The sequence below is a fragment of the Bactrocera neohumeralis genome, unplaced genomic scaffold, assembly GCF_024586455.1.
Source record: "Bactrocera neohumeralis isolate Rockhampton unplaced genomic scaffold, APGP_CSIRO_Bneo_wtdbg2-racon-allhic-juicebox.fasta_v2 cluster11, whole genome shotgun sequence".
Classification (NCBI taxonomy): Eukaryota; Metazoa; Arthropoda; class Insecta; order Diptera; family Tephritidae; genus Bactrocera; species Bactrocera neohumeralis.
The window spans coordinates 6,469,024-6,488,020 of record NW_026089624.1 but is presented as its reverse complement, the minus strand read 5'-3'; the positions used below and the strand labels follow the sequence as shown (position 1 = coordinate 6,488,020).

At 32.3% G+C, this 18,997-nt stretch overlaps 1 long non-coding RNA gene across 1 annotated transcript; it reads left to right on the top strand.

The window, feature by feature from the left end:
* The first annotated feature begins 14,879 nt into the window (after positions 1-14,879).
* Positions 14,880-18,519, top strand: LOC126765806 (uncharacterized). Its single transcript, XR_007668599.1, has 2 exons — positions 14,880-15,773; positions 17,739-18,519. It is a non-coding gene; the product is annotated as an uncharacterized LOC126765806 (long non-coding RNA).
* Positions 18,520-18,997: the final 478 nt, after the last annotated feature.

Below are 18,997 nucleotides of genomic sequence, written 5' to 3'. Positions count from 1 at the left end.
GGGTATTCCACTCTAGAAGCATGAATTTCAGGAAATTTTTAAAGTGTCGTAAAAAAGGGCAATTAATATGCTATCCATTTTTTATGGCGTTTTTATTGATATCTTAAGAATACAGAAAAAAACACGATGGAAAAAAGCAGTTTCGAGAAAAACGCGTTTAAAAAATTCGATACGGCCGAACTGGGCTAGGTACTGCGTCACTAAAGTAACTGTAGCTCTTAAAATAATTTTAATTTTTAAAAATGCTTTGGAGGATATATTCTTAAGGGTCTAAACTTTAAATATATAAAAAAACATCGAATTTTTCAAAATTCTAGAGTAGAATACTCCCTTAACGGATCAGTGTAGATATGCACAAAGCATAGTTTGGACTTGCCTTTTGATGAAAATGCTGTCCATATCATGAGCATGCCGCCCGTCGACAACCTCGTCCATCCCATTAATGTTTTTTTTCGTCACTGGATTTTTTCGTCCCAAAATTTTTATTATTCACACTATCCAATTCGCATTTATGCTTAAGGCATGGCTTAGAAACTCGATTTTCATATTTAAGGCATACTTCTTTTCTTATTATTTGATGCACAAGTTGTTTAGTTACATTGACTACTGTTTGCTAGCTGCTAAATGTGATGTTTGCTCCTATCATCAATGATACCTATACGACCACTACGTTTAGTAACACTACAGTTAGTTAAAAAAAAAATTGGTTATTCAGGGACGTCGCGGAATCTGGTAGATGCCGGAATCAGAATTGAATCCGATAAAAAAGTAGTAGATGCCATGAATTGACATGTTATATGCAGAGAACGTATATCATAGAAAAGGTTCACGGCGCGGAGAACGTAAAAATATTTTTGGCTAACTCGGTCGAGCTTCGAGAGAGCTCGGTAGGGGAAATCTTATGCTCAGAATTATATATTGCTGTTACAGACCTTTGTTAGCTCGATTGCTTATATTTGTAAAAGTAAAATAAGGTCTACTTTTTTAATTATTTAGCAAACTATCATAATATATTAAAAAAAAAAACTTAATCGCAACTTTTCTCGTGTACAGCTGAGCTTTCGTGCTCTTAGAAATTTGTTTAATTTATAATTTATATAATATTTCCATTTAGATAAATAGCACTGTTATATTGTTCTATTAAAACAATTGAAATTTACTTTAATTGTGTGTTGGCTAATTTTATTTTATTCCGCCGAGTCATTTTCATTTTGTTTTTGTGCTACATTTTAAATAGTGCAATTGTTAGTGTTAATTTATATTGTTTACTTAAATTTCTTTCTTGTTTTATTCGTTCCCATCTTTGTCCACAGCTGTTTGCGAGTTTCTTACTTTTCGTGTGTTACAGTGCATCTCAAACTGCTCGCTACATTGGTTGTTATCTTTGATAACCAACTATTTTTATTGCATTTATTTGTTATAAATATTTTTGTCATTGACTTTTGCCTTTATTCAGCAAAAGCATCGAAACATCATTGCCAACGTGTTCAATTCAGCATTTTCGCCATTGAAAGCGGTCCCGTACAATAAGCGGCACCGTTTGTTCAATCGCGTTTGTCACCAGATACTGATATTTCATCATTCTTTTAAAAAGGTTGGTTCATTGTCGCGCGTGGTCGACTTCACCAAAAATGTTACTTACAAATTGAAATAATAAAATAATAGCTCTATAGAAAAGAAATTCATTTTAATTTTGAAACAAAACAAAAATTGTCGCTAACATCTTATTGTATAACGACTTGACAAAAAATATAGTAAAAAATCTATTACTGGCGCAGTCGGTTTAACTTGGGCGAGAATAGAAAGTGCAGATATTTCTGCTCTCGGTAATTTTCATAAAAAAAAATCTTATTTTTTAAACGTGCAAAACACACAAAACTTTGAATATTACAAAATCAAATAAGTCATACACTTGCACGGAAGATTTTTATGAGTGTTCTTTGCCAACTCGCAAGGCTGAACAAAAGTACGTGGACTCCTTTCCACTTTTTTTCGAAAAGCGCATCATCATAAATTGAGAAACAAAACCATAAATTAAAAAAAATATATATATACTAAAAATAAAAAATAAGATAAAAGTGTGAAGTATAAAATGAAGAGTTCAACATCGATAGTGTTTAAAGAACGTAACAGGCGAACTCAAATATTGAAATTAATAACGTAAAAGTGGAACGTGAAGATGTAGAAATAAAAAAAATATCATAAAGAACAAAACGAACAGTATAACAACAAGAACGTAAAAGTGGAACGTCGAAATGAAGAAAAAGAACAATTATCGTATTAAATAAAACTAAATTGTTTAATATAGAGAGTGTATAAATAACGTAAAAGAGAAACGTGAAAAGTGAAAAAAATTGTAAAGAACAAAACGAACAGTATAACAACAAGAACGTAAAAGTGGAACGTCGAAGTGAAGAAAAAGAAAAAATTATCGTAACAAACAAAATGAACTATGTTACAATGGAACAGTGGAACCAAAATATCATTATACGTTAAAAGTAAAAATAAAAGAAAATAAAAAAAAAAACAAAAAAAAAGAAATTAAAACTGAATAAAATAAAATTAAAATAAAGAATATACGATAAATTATTCAACAAAAACTCTACTCCATAGTTAGTAAGAATACCTATTTGTTGAAACAAAATCAAAAGTCCAAAAGCAACATTAGGAACGAAGTTGAATAAAAACAAAGCAGACAGTTTATGGAAGAAGAAGTGGACGAACTAACCCAAATTTTGAAATCCATTAAAATTAAAAAGGCAAACAACAAAATGGAGCGAGAAACCAGAGAAGTGGCGATACAAAACATCAAACCAATTCAACCGTTTGATGGTGATTGAAATTACTTAGCACTTTTTATTCGAGGTGTCGATGCGATCATGCCACAGTCTCCTGTTATATTGGAAGAGACGAAAGTATTCTATCTACATCGTGTCATAAAAATACTCAGAGACGCTGCATTGGACGTGGTTAGACGAAAGCAATCATCAGATGGAATGGCGCTGAGGCAGTTACTTATAGATGGATTCGGAGAACACACGGCAGTTTCAACACTAATCCTAGAAATAAGCAATGTTAAATTTAAAAATACTGTTAAGCTACCATGCGAAGAGATTAAGTTAGATGTTTGTAAAGTAAAGGATGTTGTCAAACTAAACAAGAAAAAACGTTAACTTCGGCTGTACCGAAGCTAATATACCCTTCGCAGGTGCATTTCTCTTAGTAACTATGTGTTCAGTTTGTATGGAAGCAATATGCTATAGTAATCCAATCTGAACAATTTTTTGGGAAATTATGTTATTACCTTATACCATGTTCAGACCGAAAATTTAAAAGATTAGATTATATTTAAGCATTTCATAACCCAACAGTGTTCTCACTGCCGTTAGAAAGATCAAAAAACAGCTGTTAATGTCATTCAAGAATTCACATCGCTTAATATTTATCAAAAGAAAAGATTGTCTTATAGTATTTTGAAATAAAAAGACCGCTTTTTTAATATTTTCCATATAATAGAAATAATGGATGCATTTTTTCATTTGTTAAGTCGATTTTCAGATGAAATTAGATTCATTGCTTTAAAAAAATTTGTTTGTTTACATTTTTTTCCCTTTGTAGTGTCTAAATCAGCTGTGATAATGTAACAGATTTCCAGTGCTGACAAGTAGATTGCGCAAAATCAGAGTCGCACAGAGAGATTTAGCGTGGATCAGTTTCAAATCATTTCAATGAAGTGATTTGGAACTGTCATTTTTGTATGGCGAAATCTTGATAAATTTTTAAGATTAGTGGGATAATCCATTCAACAGCCGAAATCGTGTGATTAAGTGTCGGTCTGAACATGGTATTAAGCAGTAATCCATGTAAAATTTCGTGAAGATAACACGTCAAATGCGAAAGTTTTCCATACATGCCCTTGATTCCGATCGTTCGGTTTGTATGGCAGCTATATGCTGTAGTAAGCCGATCTGAACAATTTCTTCCGATATTACATTATTTCTATTAAAAATAACTCATACTAAATTTCGTGAAGATATATCGTCAAATGAGGAAGTTTCCCATGCAAACATTTGATACCGATCTGATCAATTTCTTCACATTTTACATTATTATCTTCGAAAATTACTTGTGCCAACTTTTGTCAAATGTGAAAGTTTTCCATACAAGAACTTGATTCCGATCGTTCAGTTTGTATGGCAGCTATATGTTATCGTGGTCCGATATCGGCAGTTCCGACAAATGAGTAGCTTCTTGAAGAGAAAATGACGACAGCAAAATAAACGAATATCAATCAAAACGATATCTTAAAAACTGAGGGACTAGTTCGTATATATACAGAGAGACGAACAGACAGACAGACAGACGGACATGGCTAAATCGACTCAGCTCAACATACTGATCATTTATATATACTTTATAGGGTCTCCGACGCTTCCTTCTGAGTGTTACAAACTGCGTGACAAACTTAATATACGCTGTTCAGGGTATAAAAATGAAAGTTGCTCAACTAAAATATTTTTGTATAATGAATTAGATCAGATAAGTTTGAAAACATTAAAAAGAGAATTGCCAAACTATTTAACTGCGTTAATAAACGCAAATCTTGCTACTGACCTTACGTCAGCAATAAAAATTTTAAAAGAAAACGATGTTTATGAAAATAATAAACAATTCTCTAAACAAAAAACAATTCAAAGGACTAACGCACATTCAAAACTACCTAATTATATAATTATATGAATAACAATAATAATAGTAATATAAAATGTTTTGCAATCAATACGCGTCAATTTCCAGTTGGTTCCAATTAAAATACTTTTTCAAAAAATTATCCATTTTCCAATCAAAATAATTATTATAAAAATAAACAATTTTTCAATGAACATAGCAATCAACAATATACTTTAGCAAACAATAATTTCCCACAAGTTAGGCATACACCTTTCAATTTTTATACATTTACATTTATACTAATAGAAACTTAAATAATTTAAAACAAGATAAGATTCATGGGTCAAACCAATCTCGACTAAGACGCTTTGGCTATCCTGAACCAATGGAACAAGATGAGGTAAATTTTCACTTAACAGCCTCGGAAGGCTCTCCACAATTGAACTGAAATTTAATAAAAAATATAAATTTTTAGTCGACACAGGTTCATCAGTTAGTTTAATAAAGCCTGGGATATTCAACGAAAAGATTATTTATGTTCAGCCAATAACATTAACAACAGCGATAGGAAAAGTTTGTCTAAATGAAACCCAAGAATTGTTTAGCGATGAACATATGAAAAAACTGAAAATTTTCGTTTATAATTTTTCGAATAACCACGACGGTTTACTTGGTTGTAATATACTTAAGCTACTTATAGCTAAACTTGATCTGGAAAAAAATGTGATACATATGAATGGTGTTCGGTATAACTTGTTCAAAAATAAATCAAATTCTGAAAATTTTGATAATTGCCTTCAAGAATTAAGTATGAACCAAAATCATAACACTAAAGTTAGCAAATTTAGACTTGAAAATTTAAATTCAGAAGAGTTATAATAAATAAATTAAAAAACTTTTAAATAAATTTGAAAATATATTTTACAAAGAACGGGGCAAACTCACTTTTACTCATAAAATAATACATAGAATTAAAACGGTTCATGAAGATCCAATATATGTAAAGTCGTATAGATATCCTGAAATTCATATATCAGAAGTAAACAAACAAATAAAAGAAATGCTTGAAAATCAAATCATTTCTCACAGTGATTCCTCACATTCAGCACCAATTTGGGTGGTACCAAAGAAGTCAGATGCTTCAGGTAAAAAGAAGTGGAGGATTGTTGTCGATTTTCGCAAGCTCAATAGTATTACTATCAATGAAAGGTATCCCATTCCAAACATGGATGAAATTCTCGAAAAACTAGCTAGGTGTATGTATTTTTCAACAATAGACTTAGCGCAAGGCTTCCATCAAATAGAAATGGATCCGGCCGATAGAAAAAAAGCTTTCTCTACTCAGAGCGGACATTTTGAATTTTTAAGAATGCCATTTGGGCTTAAAAATGCACAAGGCACCTTCCAGAGACTGATGAATACGATTCTAGATGGTTTAATAGGGAGAGATTGCACGGTTTACTTAGACGACATTGTAGTATTCAGTACGTCATTACGGGAACACATAGTATCTCTAGACAGAGTTTTTCGTAAATTAAATGAAGCAAATCTGAAAATTCAGATGAATAAAAGCGAGTTTTTCAAAAAAGAAACCGAATTTCTTGGTCATATCATAACGCCAGAAGGTATTAAACCTAACCCTAATAAAATCAAAGCAATTTTAAATTAAAATCAAGAACTGCACTACTCAACTACTGAGAAAGAACTTTTAGCCATGGCTTGGGCTTTGACTAAATATTTTAGACCATATTTATATGAGATGGAAATTTTTAATAAATAGTGATCATAGACCATTGCAACAAATGAGCTATGAGAACCGAACTACAAATTACAAATATGGAAGATTCGACTTAATGAGTGTGACTTTGACGTAAAAACATATCAGATAAAGAAAATCGAACTTTTAGCTCTTTCTAGAATTAAAATTTGGAATGCTTTTTAATAAATAGTGAAGAATTGAATAGCTAAACTAAGGGAACCGAACTCAAATTACAAATATGAAGATTCGACTTAAAGTGTGACTTAACGAAAATAATATCAGATAAAGAAAATCGTTAAATGTTTCAAAAATCAAAACTAAATTAATAAGAGATGGTAAAGACTCAGCTACAATAACGAAAGTTTTTTTTTAATAACCTAATTGTAATCACATACAAAGAATTAACTAAAGATTATATTAAACATATAATTAAAACCCATTTATTAAAAAGTAATACAACAATTTTTATACCCAATGGTAATGATTTTATACAATTTCAAAACGTTTATAAGACACTAATAACAACAAGTCGTAACAAGATTTATCGGTGTACAAAAGAATTAGAAAACATTACAGATTTTGAAAATTATAAAAGTAAAGTACTTGAAATCCATTTAAGTGGACTTCATCAAGGTATAGAGAAGGTTGCAAAATGTTTTAAATTACAGTATTATTACCCAAATTATCTTAAGGAAATCACCAAAATAATAAATGAATGTGAACTGTGTAATCAGTGTAAGAAAAATCACATTTCTAACAAAATGCCGTTCAAAATTACACCACCAATTTACAAAATAAGAGAAAAATATGTTGTAGATTTTTGGAAATGGAATAACGATTATTTAACATGTATAGGTCCGTATCCAGCTCTGAAGTAATTGCTCAAGAAAAAAACTACATTATTTCTTAAAGTATTTTGACAGCTGGTTACGCATTGTGAATGATCGACATTAGAAGAACAAGAGAGAATAAACAAAGAAAGTAAACTATGTGTGTAATATGTATGTATATATGTGAGTAGTAATATAAATATTTTCCCTGCGATTTAATGTTGTTGATGATATTAAGTTTTATACAACATTTCAAAATGAATTATACTTCATAATAATGATTTTAACTAATTTAGGATGAATTTTACGATTACTTTGAATTCTTCTTAACTTTGAATTTCCTTCAAGAAATAATTGTTGATTTCATGTTTCTTCCCAAAACCAGGTTTGCCATATTCGCATTTTATTGAAAAAATGTATTAAAAAATAGTACTAGATTTCTTTAGAGCTGCATACTAGCACAAGAAATTTTACCGCAGGAAATTTTCTTCACCATTTCTTAAGCGTTTTTTTATATGAAGTTTTTACATTTCTTGAGAGCTGGATACTAAGTTTATCGATTAATACTCTAAGTTTGCTATGTTAGAAAAAGTTAAAGCATTGAACTGGCTGGAATCCAAAAATGCATTGCTAAAAATTTTTAAATGTATGTGTCCTCCAAAAACTTTAAAAATTGACCAAGGGCAATGTTTAAGTAATATACATATACATTAAACAATGTTGTAATTCATTAAATATAAAAGTAGAAGTAACCACCGGTAAAACTGGTATTGGTGAAATTGAAAGACTACATAAAACTTTAAATGAAAAGCTTAGAATAATCAACCCTTCAGGTGATATAGAGCTAAAATATTTAGAAATTGAACAAACACTTTTCACTTATAATCACATAATTGTTCACTCTACTACCAATGAAGTTCCATATAGAATTTTTTTTAATAAAGAGTCACCAAAACATGATCCTCAAATTATTAAAGAACAAAGAATAAATAATGTAAATAAAAACCGTCAAGAAAAAGATATTGACTCAAACTTTGTAAATGCAGAAGTTTCGAGGAAGAGATTAGACAAACTAAGTAATTCATACAAAAAAGTAAGTCTTATTAAAACTGAAGAAGATGGCGAACATCATATTGTAAAATTTAAAAGTCAAAACGTAAGAAAATATAAAAAACAATTTAAAAGAAAAAAGAAAACCAACTAAAACTAAATCTAAGAATTGAAAATTGTATCTTATCATTCCTTTTTACTTATCCATTATTACTTATTCATTTTTATATGCTAAAAATTTCTTTAAATGTTGTTAGAATTCTATTTAAGAACTTTTACTTGTAAATAAAGAAAAATTGCAATGAGGACATTGCATTATTTTCAGATGGGAGGAGTGACATATCCTAATGTTGCATTGGAGACTTTTGCCTTTATTCAGCAAAAGCATCGAAACATCATTGCCAACGTGTTCAATTCAGCATTTTCGCCATTGAAAGCGGCACCGTTTGTTCAATCGCGTTTGTCACCAGATACTGATATTTCATCATCCTTTTAAAAAGGTTGGTTCATTGTCGCGCGTGGTCGACTTCACCAAAAATATTACTTACAAATTGAAATAATAAAATAATAGTTCTATAAAAAAGAAATTCATTTTAATTTAAAACAAAACAAAAATTGTCGCTAACATCTTATTGTATAACGTGACAAAAAATATAGTAAAAAAATATTACTGGTGTTCTTTGCCAACTCGCAAGGCTGAAGAAAAGTACGTGGACTGTTTCCACGTGTCTCAAAAAACGAGTATTTTTTTTCGAAAAACGCATCATCATAAATTGAGAATCAAGACCATAAATTAAAAAAAAAATGTATATTAATAATAAAAAATAAGATAAAAGTGTGAAGTACAAAATGAAGAGTTCCACATCGATAGTGTTTAAAGAACGTAACAGGCGAACTCAAATATTGAAATTAATAACGTAAAAGTGGAACGTAGAAATGAAGAAAAAGAACAATTATCGTATCAAATAAAACTAAATTGTTTAACATAGAGAGTGTATAAATAACGTAAAAGAAAAACGTGAAAAGTGAAAAAAATTGTAAATAACAAAACGAACAGTATAACAACAAGAACGTAAAAGTGGAACGTCGAAGTGAAGAAAAAGAAAAAATTATCGTAACAAACAAAATGAACTATGTTACAATGGAACAGTGGAACCAAAATATCATTATACGTTAAAAGTAAAAATAAAAGAAAATAAAAAAAAAACAAAAAAAAAGAAATTAAAACTGAATAAAATAAAATTAAAATAAAGAATATACGATAAATTATTCAACAAAAACTCTACTCCATAGTTAGTAAGAATACCTATTTGTTGAAACAAAATCAAAAGTCCAAAAGCAACATTAGGAACGAAGTTGAATAAAAACAAAGCAGACAGTTTATGGAAGAAGAAGTGGACGAACTAACCCAAATTTTGAAATCCATTAAAATTAAAAAGGCAAACAGCAAAATGGAGCGAGAAACCAGAGAAGTGGCGATACAAAACATCAAACCAATTCAACCGTTTGATGGTGATTGAAATTACTTAGCACTCTTTATTCGAGGTGTCGATGCGATCATGCCACAGTCTCCTGTTATATCGGAAGAGACGAAAGCATTCTATCTACACCGTGTCATAAAAATACTCAGAGACGCTGCATTGGACGTGGTTAGACGAAAGCAATCATCAGATGGAATGAACACACGGCAGTTTCAACACTAATCCTAGAAATAAGCAATGTTAACTTTAAAAATACTGTTAAGCTACCATGCGAAGAGATTAATTTAGAAGTTTGTAAAGTAAAGGATGTTGTCAAACTAAACAAGAAAAAACGTTAACTTCAGCTGCACCGAAGCTAATATACCCTTCGCAGGTGCATTTCTCTTAGTAACTATGTGTTCAGTTTGTATGGAAGCAATATGCTATAGTAATCCAATCTGAACAATTTTTTCGGAGATTATGTTATTACCTTAAGCAGTAATCCATGTAAAATTTCGTGAAGATAACACGTCAAATGCGAAAGTTTTCCATACAAGCCCTTGATTCCGATCGTTCGGTTTGTATGGCAGCTATATGCTATAGTAAGCCGATCTGAACAATTTCTTCCGATATTACATTATTTCTATTAACAATAACTCATACTAAATTTCGTGAAGATATATAAATGAGGAAGTTTCCTATGCAAACATTTGATTCCGATCATTCAGTTTGTATGGCAGCTATATGCTATAGTTAACCGATCTGAACAATTTCTTCAGAGATTACGTTGTTGTCTTAGTTGTTGTTTCGTGAATATATCTTGTCAAATGCGAAAATTTTCCATACCAGCACTAGATTTCGATCGTTCAGTTTCTATGGCAGCTATATGCTATAGTAAGCCGGTCTGAACAATTTCTTCACAGATTACATTATTATTTTAGAAAATTACCTGTGCCAACTTTTGTGAAGAAACATTGTCAAATGTGAAAGTTTTCCATACAAGAACTTGATTCCGATCGTTCAGTTTGTATGGCAGCTATATGTTATCGTGGTCCGATATCAGCAGTTCCGACAAATGAGCAGCTTCTTGAAGAGAAAATGACGTTAGCAAAATTTCAAAACGATATCTTCGTATTCGTATATATACAGAAAGACGAACAGACAGACAGACGGACATGGCTAAATCGACTCAGCTCAACATACTGATCATTTATATATATACTTTATAGGGTCTCCGACGCTTCCTTCTGGGTGTTACAAACTGCGTGACAAACTTAATATACGCTGTTCAGGGTATAAAAATGAAAGTTGCTCAACTAAAATATTTTTGTATAATGAATTAGATCAGATAAGTTTGAAAACATTAAAAAGAGAATTGCCAAACTATTTAACTGCGTTAATAAACGCAAATCTTGCTACTGACCTTACGTCAGCAATAAAAATTAAAAAAAAAACGATGTTTATGAAATTTTATGTGTGTATCATTCCACGTTTTGCAAAAATTGCAAAAAAAAAAAAAAATGTTACATCCCGCCTATACAAATTCTCATGAAATAATGGTTTGCCGCAAGATTGGCAGTCCTGTCAAATGACTAATAAACAGAAACAACTGGCGGATGATTACAATTAATAAAAAACATTGACATCGCATGTTGATCGTTTTTGCCTGTCATTCGTTCTTTCTTTGGATGACTGTCAAGTTAACAAGACATACAAAACGTAAGTGTTCCAAATGCACTGAGTGCAACAACATTGTGTGTATTTTTCTCAGATTTCAACGTGATTAACATTCTGCGTACAACACAAAGTGAGAATTGTTGTTGTTTCATATCTGATGCCATGCGGTTCGATTGTCGCTTGAAAATTCGCGATGTATGTAAAAAAAAGTGTTTCAACATTGTGTGTTTTTTCCAGATTTAATTCCATCGATTTGCTACATTTATTCGAACCGATTTTGTGCTTTCTGCTGACCGTGCAACACACACAGAGCAAGTGAGTATTGTTATTGTTTCGTAAGTGCTTCCATGCGGTTCGCAAATACACTGTTGGTGGGTCTTATTGCATATGCGTGTGTGCGTAAAATAGATAGTTTGAGATGTAGTTTTAGGTTAATTTTTCCATTTTTATTTATGTACTTCAAATATGCATACTCTAGACCGACCACCGGGGACAACACAACTACCTTTTTCGAGTTGTGTGAAAACGATGAATTTGCAAGAACATTGCTATATTCCGAAATACCACAATATTTCACTTGAAATCCATCATCGAAAACATTTCAACGACGAAAGCAAGGGGAGAGTGCTGACGGTTATCCAAATGTCCGTAAAACCGATGCCATAGGACGCAATTACACCATCCATCCGAACAACGCAGAATGTTTCTATTTGCGTCTGCTATTAGTCAACGTGCGCGGACCAAGATCATTTGATGATTTGAAAACTGTTGACGGTCAGTTGTGTGCGACGTATCGTGAAGCATGTCAGCGATTGCATTTGTTAGAAGATGATATGCATTGGGACACCGCACTTCATGACGCATCACTCACATCTCATCCAAAACAAATACGCGTACTATTCGCCATAATAATATCTACATGCCTCCGTCAAATCCGCAATAACTGTGGAATAAGTACAAAGACTGCATGACCGAGGGCTTATTAATTTTGGCGCGTAATCGAGCATCGGACGCAGACTTGCAATATACATTACAAATGTATAATGATGCGTTGATATTAGTTGAAGATCTGTGCCTTACAATTGCGAATAGCATTAGGCATTAGCGTAACTTGGCATAACTGCGCCCAGTCATTGACCATGAGCTTCAACGTGAACAACAATACGATTGCAATGAATTGCGTGCTTTCATACAAGCTAACATTACCAAATTGAATATTCAGCAGAAAAATGCTTATGATAAGATTATACGAGCGGTTGACAATAACGCCGGTGGATTCTACTTTCTTGATGCGCCCGGTGGTACAGATGGCGGCCGAACAGCACATTCTGCGTTGAAATTAGCGTTGAACATCCAAGTCGTTGAAACACCAACGTGCAACATATCGAGGAATTCAACAATGGCAAAAGTTCTGCGTTGAAATTACCGTTGAACATCCAAGTCGTTGAAACACCAACGTGCAACATATCGAGGAATTCAACAATGGTAAAAGTTTTGCGAGGAGCTGGACTAGTTCTACGGGATGAGTGCCCAATGGCTAACAAAAAGTCATTAGAAGCATTAGTCTTATTATCCGGCGATTTTCGGCAAACTTTGTCAGTCATTCCTCGATCAACTCCTCCCGACGAAATAAACGTATGTTAAAATCGTCATTTTTGTGGAGACATGTTCAAAGGCTGACTCTTACTATCAACATGCGAGTCCAACTGCGAAATGATCGATCCGCAGCGGCGTTTTCGAAGCAGTTTTTGGACATTGGCGAAGGCAAAATACCAATCGATGATACCGGTTTGATCACATTGCCGAACAACTTTTGTACACTTTTACAATCGAAAGAAGAATTGATTGAAAGTGTATTTCCGAATATTGTTCAACACTATCAACGCCACGATTATTTAAGTGAACGCGCAATATTGGAACCGAAAAATGTACACGTCAACGAAATCAATTTTTCCAGTCAAGAAAAACTGCCAGGAGAAGCTACAACATATATGTACATCGATTGATAGCGTTTTAAATCAAGATGAAGTAGTCAATTATCCAACTGAATTCTTGAATTCTTTGGATCCCCCCGGTCTGCCACCGCATCGTTTGGTCCTGAAAGTCGGTTCCCCCATTATACTTCTACGAAATCTGAAGCCTCCGACCTTGTGTAATGGCACAAGACTTTCAGTCAAAAAGTTGTGGCCAAATTTGATTGAAGCAACAATACTAAATGGCAAGGCAGCAGGTGAAGTTGTACTCTTACAACACATTCCCATGATTAAAACGGAAATGCCGTTTGAATTTAAGCGCTTGCAGTTCCCAGTACGTCTTGCCTTTGCGATGACCATCAACAAATCGCAAGGGCAAACGTTTCAAGTGTGCGGCGTCAATTTGGAAGAACCGTGCTTCTCCCACGGCCAATTGTTCGTCGCCTGCTCGAGAGTGGGAACACCAAGGTGCTTATTCATTTACGCGCCAGGTGGAAAAACCAAAAATGTTGTATACCAATATGTTTTATAAATAAGTAACAGTTTTACAACAATAAATAAAACACAAAGTAAAAACCCTTAAGAGTTTTAATCGATTTAGGTGTAGCGAAACGTACAGGGTAACAGCTAGTCTTTAATAAAACTCACGTAAGACAACAACAATGCTTCATAAGTTGATAAAGTGGACTCATCCAGCTGAATTGAAAATTGGCTTGACCTCAGGTGATCGTACAATGATTCTTCAATGTTTTCAGCCATTTCATCAATTCGTCTTTGCACATAATTATTACTCAAAGGAATTTTTCGGATAATATCTGCGGCCGGTTTATGAAGCACAGTAGTTATTACTTCATTTATTGCTAGCAATATAAACTCTTCTCCGATGTTATGTGGTTTGCCTTTTTAAGCAATTAACAAAGAGATATTGTACGAAGCTTGAAGTCCGTCGTCATCTTGCTTAGCAGCCGCCGAAAATAGTATTGCTACACTTGGCTGAGTATTATGCTTCTTCTCTAGGTCTTGAAAATATGCTACATTATTGTCTCTCTTATCTGGATGCATTTTATTCAAATGATCTTGCAGTCCTGAAGGATTCATTGCTTCATTCGAAAATGTTTTTAGACATAGAAGACACAAAGGCGAGGATGGGTTTGTGGGACTTTCAATGTATCCGAATTTAATGTATTCCGCACAGTAGTACCGTCTCTTCTTTTTTACTTCCGACATTGTTTTGCTTTGAGAAATACGTTTAACTTCGCGAGTAGTGTAAAGGAGGCGTAAGTAATGCTCATCTATTGCGCGCAAAACCACAAATGAATATAAAATAAATATTACATTGTTTATATAGGAATGCTTAAGCACAATTATTATATAGTAGTCCAGAAATATGAATTCTTATTTTTCCTAGAAATACATTTGTAAAAAAAGGATCTTTCCCCTTTTCGTATTATCTTATTTTTTCCAGAAATACATTTGTAAAAAAGGATCTTTCTCCTTTTCTTATTATCTTATTTTCCACAGAAATACATTTGTAAGAAAGGATAAAGATCCTTTTTTTTATTTTCCACATTAAAGATTTAAGGAGCTCAAAAGCTCAAAACGTGCGTTACATTAGCTACCTACCCGACGCCATTTCGCAAGTGATAAAATAAATTATTCAAGAGCTCAAAGCATTCGCTACATCAGCTCGAACCTATCTACCCTACACCTTTGCGCAAATGATTATATTATGATAGCAAATGCCCATATACAGATTTGGCAATGGCAATAGCAATACGTTTCACAGTTAGTATTCTATAAATTCTATCCTGTCGAGATGCCCCGTTATTAAACGGAGCGACCGATTGACATGATTTTCATTTTTTCTATATTCAATAAAATAGGACAGATATATGAACTACGCGGAGAGAAATATAGTAGAACCGAGTTTGAGCAATCTTTTTATTCATATTAGTTGATGTTCACAAGTTGTTGCTGAGAGTCGAGAGCTCATGTAGTCGTTGCCTAAGAGGCCTCCTAGCTAAATAAAATTACAAATAACCACCCAGGCCTCTACACAACGCCCCCATTTTCTTTCTGGGTCTCTTACCGCCCCCCTTGATACCTGCAGCGCCCACAAGGGGGCGTTATCGCTCACTTTGGGAAACACTGATGTAAATGAAGACTAACTACAGAAATGATACTGTGCAGTATATTCTTAATTTTTCAAAGGCCAACGCAGAGTATTTCAAGCAAAAGTCACACAAAATAGTTGAAAATTCGCAGACATGAAAGACAAATGAAGGAAAAAGATGTATAACTTCAATAATACACAAGCATACAAACATACATATGCGCAGCAGCAAGGAAAGAGGTAACAATCGGCGAACCATTGTATATTTCTTTCATGCATAACCAAACCATAATTACGATAACGCAATACAAGTGTCAATGGTGGTGTTGGTGGTAAGCGCTTGAAAAGTTACGATGAGCAAGTATGTTCGAATCCCAACAGAATTTATTTTTAATTGTATATGTCACCAACAAAAATTGAAACATTGTTCTACAAAAACAGCAATAGCATAAGCATGGCAACATTGTGTTGTTGGTAGAGGTTGCGCATTTATGAATTTAACGCAACCTTTTCCGAACTCGAATAAGAAGTATTACTTCAAAAATACATACCTACAGGAGAGAATGAACAAAGAAAACAAACTTTGTGCGTAATATGTATGTGCGTATGTGTATGGTAACATAAATATTTTCATTGAGATTTAAGAAATGTTGTTGATGATTGGTAGGTTTTATACAACATTTCAAAATGGAATATACTTCACAATAATGATTTCAACTAATTTAGGATGAATTTGACGATTACTTCGATTTTCCTTCAAAAAACAATTGTTGATTTGATGTTTCTTCGCAAAACCAGGTTTGCCATATTCACATTTTACTGAAAAAATGTATCAAAAATCAGTACTAGATTTTTTGAGAGCTGCGCACAAGCACAAGTAAATTTATCGCAGGAAGGTTTTTTGACCGTTTCTTAAGCGTTTTTTTATATGAAGTTTTTACGTTTCTTGAAAGCTGCGTACTAAGCTTTAAAGTAATATTGACAGCTGGTTACGCATTGTGAATGATCGACATTAGAAGAACAAGAGAGAATAAACAAGGAAAATAAACTTTGTGCGTAATATGTATGTATGTATATATGTGTGTAGTATAAATATTTTCCTTGCGATTTAATGTTGTTGATGATATTAAGTTTTATACAACATTTCAAAATGAACTGTACTTCATAATAATGAGTTTAACTAATTTAGGATGAATTTTACGATTAGTTTGAATTTCCTTCAAGAAATAATTGTTGATTGCATGTTTCTTCGCAAAACCAGGTTTGCCATATTCGCATTTTATTGAAAAAATGTATTAAAAATTAGTACTAGACTTCTTTAGAGCTGCACACTAGCACAAGAAATTTTACCGCAGGAAATCTTCTTCACCATTTCTTAAGCGTTTTTTTATATGAAGTTTTTACATTTCTTGAGAGCTGGATACTAAGCTTATCGATTTATACTCTACGTTTGCTATGATAGAAAAAGTTAAAGCATTGAACTGCCTGGAATTCAAAAAAGCATTGCTAAAAATTTTTAATTGTATAGGTCCTCCAAAAACTTTAAAAATTGACCAAGACCAATGTTTAAATAATATAAACATTAAACAATGGTGATAAAAGTAGAAGTAACCACCGGTAAAACTGGTATTGGTGACATTGAAAGACTACATAAACCTTTAAATGAGAAACTTAGAATAATCAACCCTTCAGGTGATAAAGAGCTAAAATATCTAGAAATTTTCGCTTATAATCATATAATTGTTCAATCTACTACCAACGAAGTTCCATATTCCTTTTTTTTAAAAAAGAGTCACCAAAACATGATCCTCAAATTATTAAAGAACAAAGAATAGCTAGTGTAAATAAAAACCGTCAAGGACAATATATTGACACAAGCTTTGTAAATGCAGAAGTTTCGAGGAAAAAATTACACAAACTAAGTAATCCATACAAAAAAGTTAGTCTTATTAAAACTGAAGAAGATGGCGAATATCATATTGTAAAATTTAAAAGTCAAAATGTAAGAAAATATAAAAAACAATTTAAAAGAAAAAAGAAAACCAACTAAAACTAAATCTGAGAATTGAAAATTGTATCTTATCATTCCTTTTTACTTATCCATTATTACTTACTCATTTTTATATGCTAAAAATATCTTTAAATATTGTAAGAACTCTATTTAAGAACTTTAACTTGTAAATGAGGGCATTGCATTATTTTCAGATTGGAGGAGTGACATATCCTAATGTTGCATTGGAGACTTTTGCCTTTATTCAGCAAAAGCATCGAAACATCATTGCCAACGTGTTCAATTCAGCATTTTCGCCATTGAAAGCGGCACCGTTTGTTCAATCGTGTTTGTCACCAGATACTGATATTTCATCATTCTTTTAAAAAGGTTGGTTCATTGTCGCGCGTGGTCGACTTCACCAAAAATATTACTTACAAATTGAAATAATAAAATAATAGTTCTATAAAAAAGAAATTCATTTTAATTTTATAAAAAAACAAAAATTGTCGCTAACATCTTATTGTATAACGACTTGACAAAAAATATAGTAAAAAAACTATTACTGGCGCAGTCGGTTTAACTTGGGCGAGAATAGAAAGTGCAAAAATTTCATTAAAAAAATCTTACTTTTAAACGTGCAAAACACACAAAACTTTAAATTAAAAAAATATATGTATATTAAAAATAAAAAATAAGATAAAAGTGTGAAGTACAAAATGAAGAGTTCAACATCGATAGCATTTAAAGAACGTAACAGGCGAACTCAAATATTGAAATTAATAACGTAAAAGTGGAACGTGAAGATGTAGAAATAAAAAAAATATCATAAAGAACAAAACGAACAGTATAACAACAAGAACGTAAAAGTGGAACGTCGAAATGAAGAAAAAGAAGAAATTATCGTAACAAACAAAATGAACTATGTTACGATGGAACAGTGGAACAAAAATATCACAATACGTTAAAAATAAAAATAAAACAAAATGAAAAAAAAGAAATTAAAACTGAATAAAATTAATAATATACGATAAATTATTCAACAAAAACTCTACTCCACAATCCTTAATAACGTAAAAGTTGAAAAGAAAACGAATGCAGAATGTCGTTAGTACGAATACCTATTTGTTGAAACAAAATCAAAAGTCCAAAAGCAACATTAGGAACGAAGTTGAATAAAAACAAAGCAGACAGTTTTTGGAAGAAGAAGTGGACGAACTAACCCAAATTTTGAAATCTATTAAAATTAAAGAGGCAAACAACAAAATGGAGCGAGAAACCAGAGAAGTGGCGATACAAAACATCAAACCAACTAAACCGTTTGATGGTGATTGAAATTACTTAGCACTCTTTATTCGAGGTGTCGATGCGATCATGCCACAGTCTCCTGTTATATCGGAAGAAACGAAAGTATTCTATCTACATCGTGTCATAAAAATACTCAGAGACGCTGCATTGGACGTGGTTAGACGAA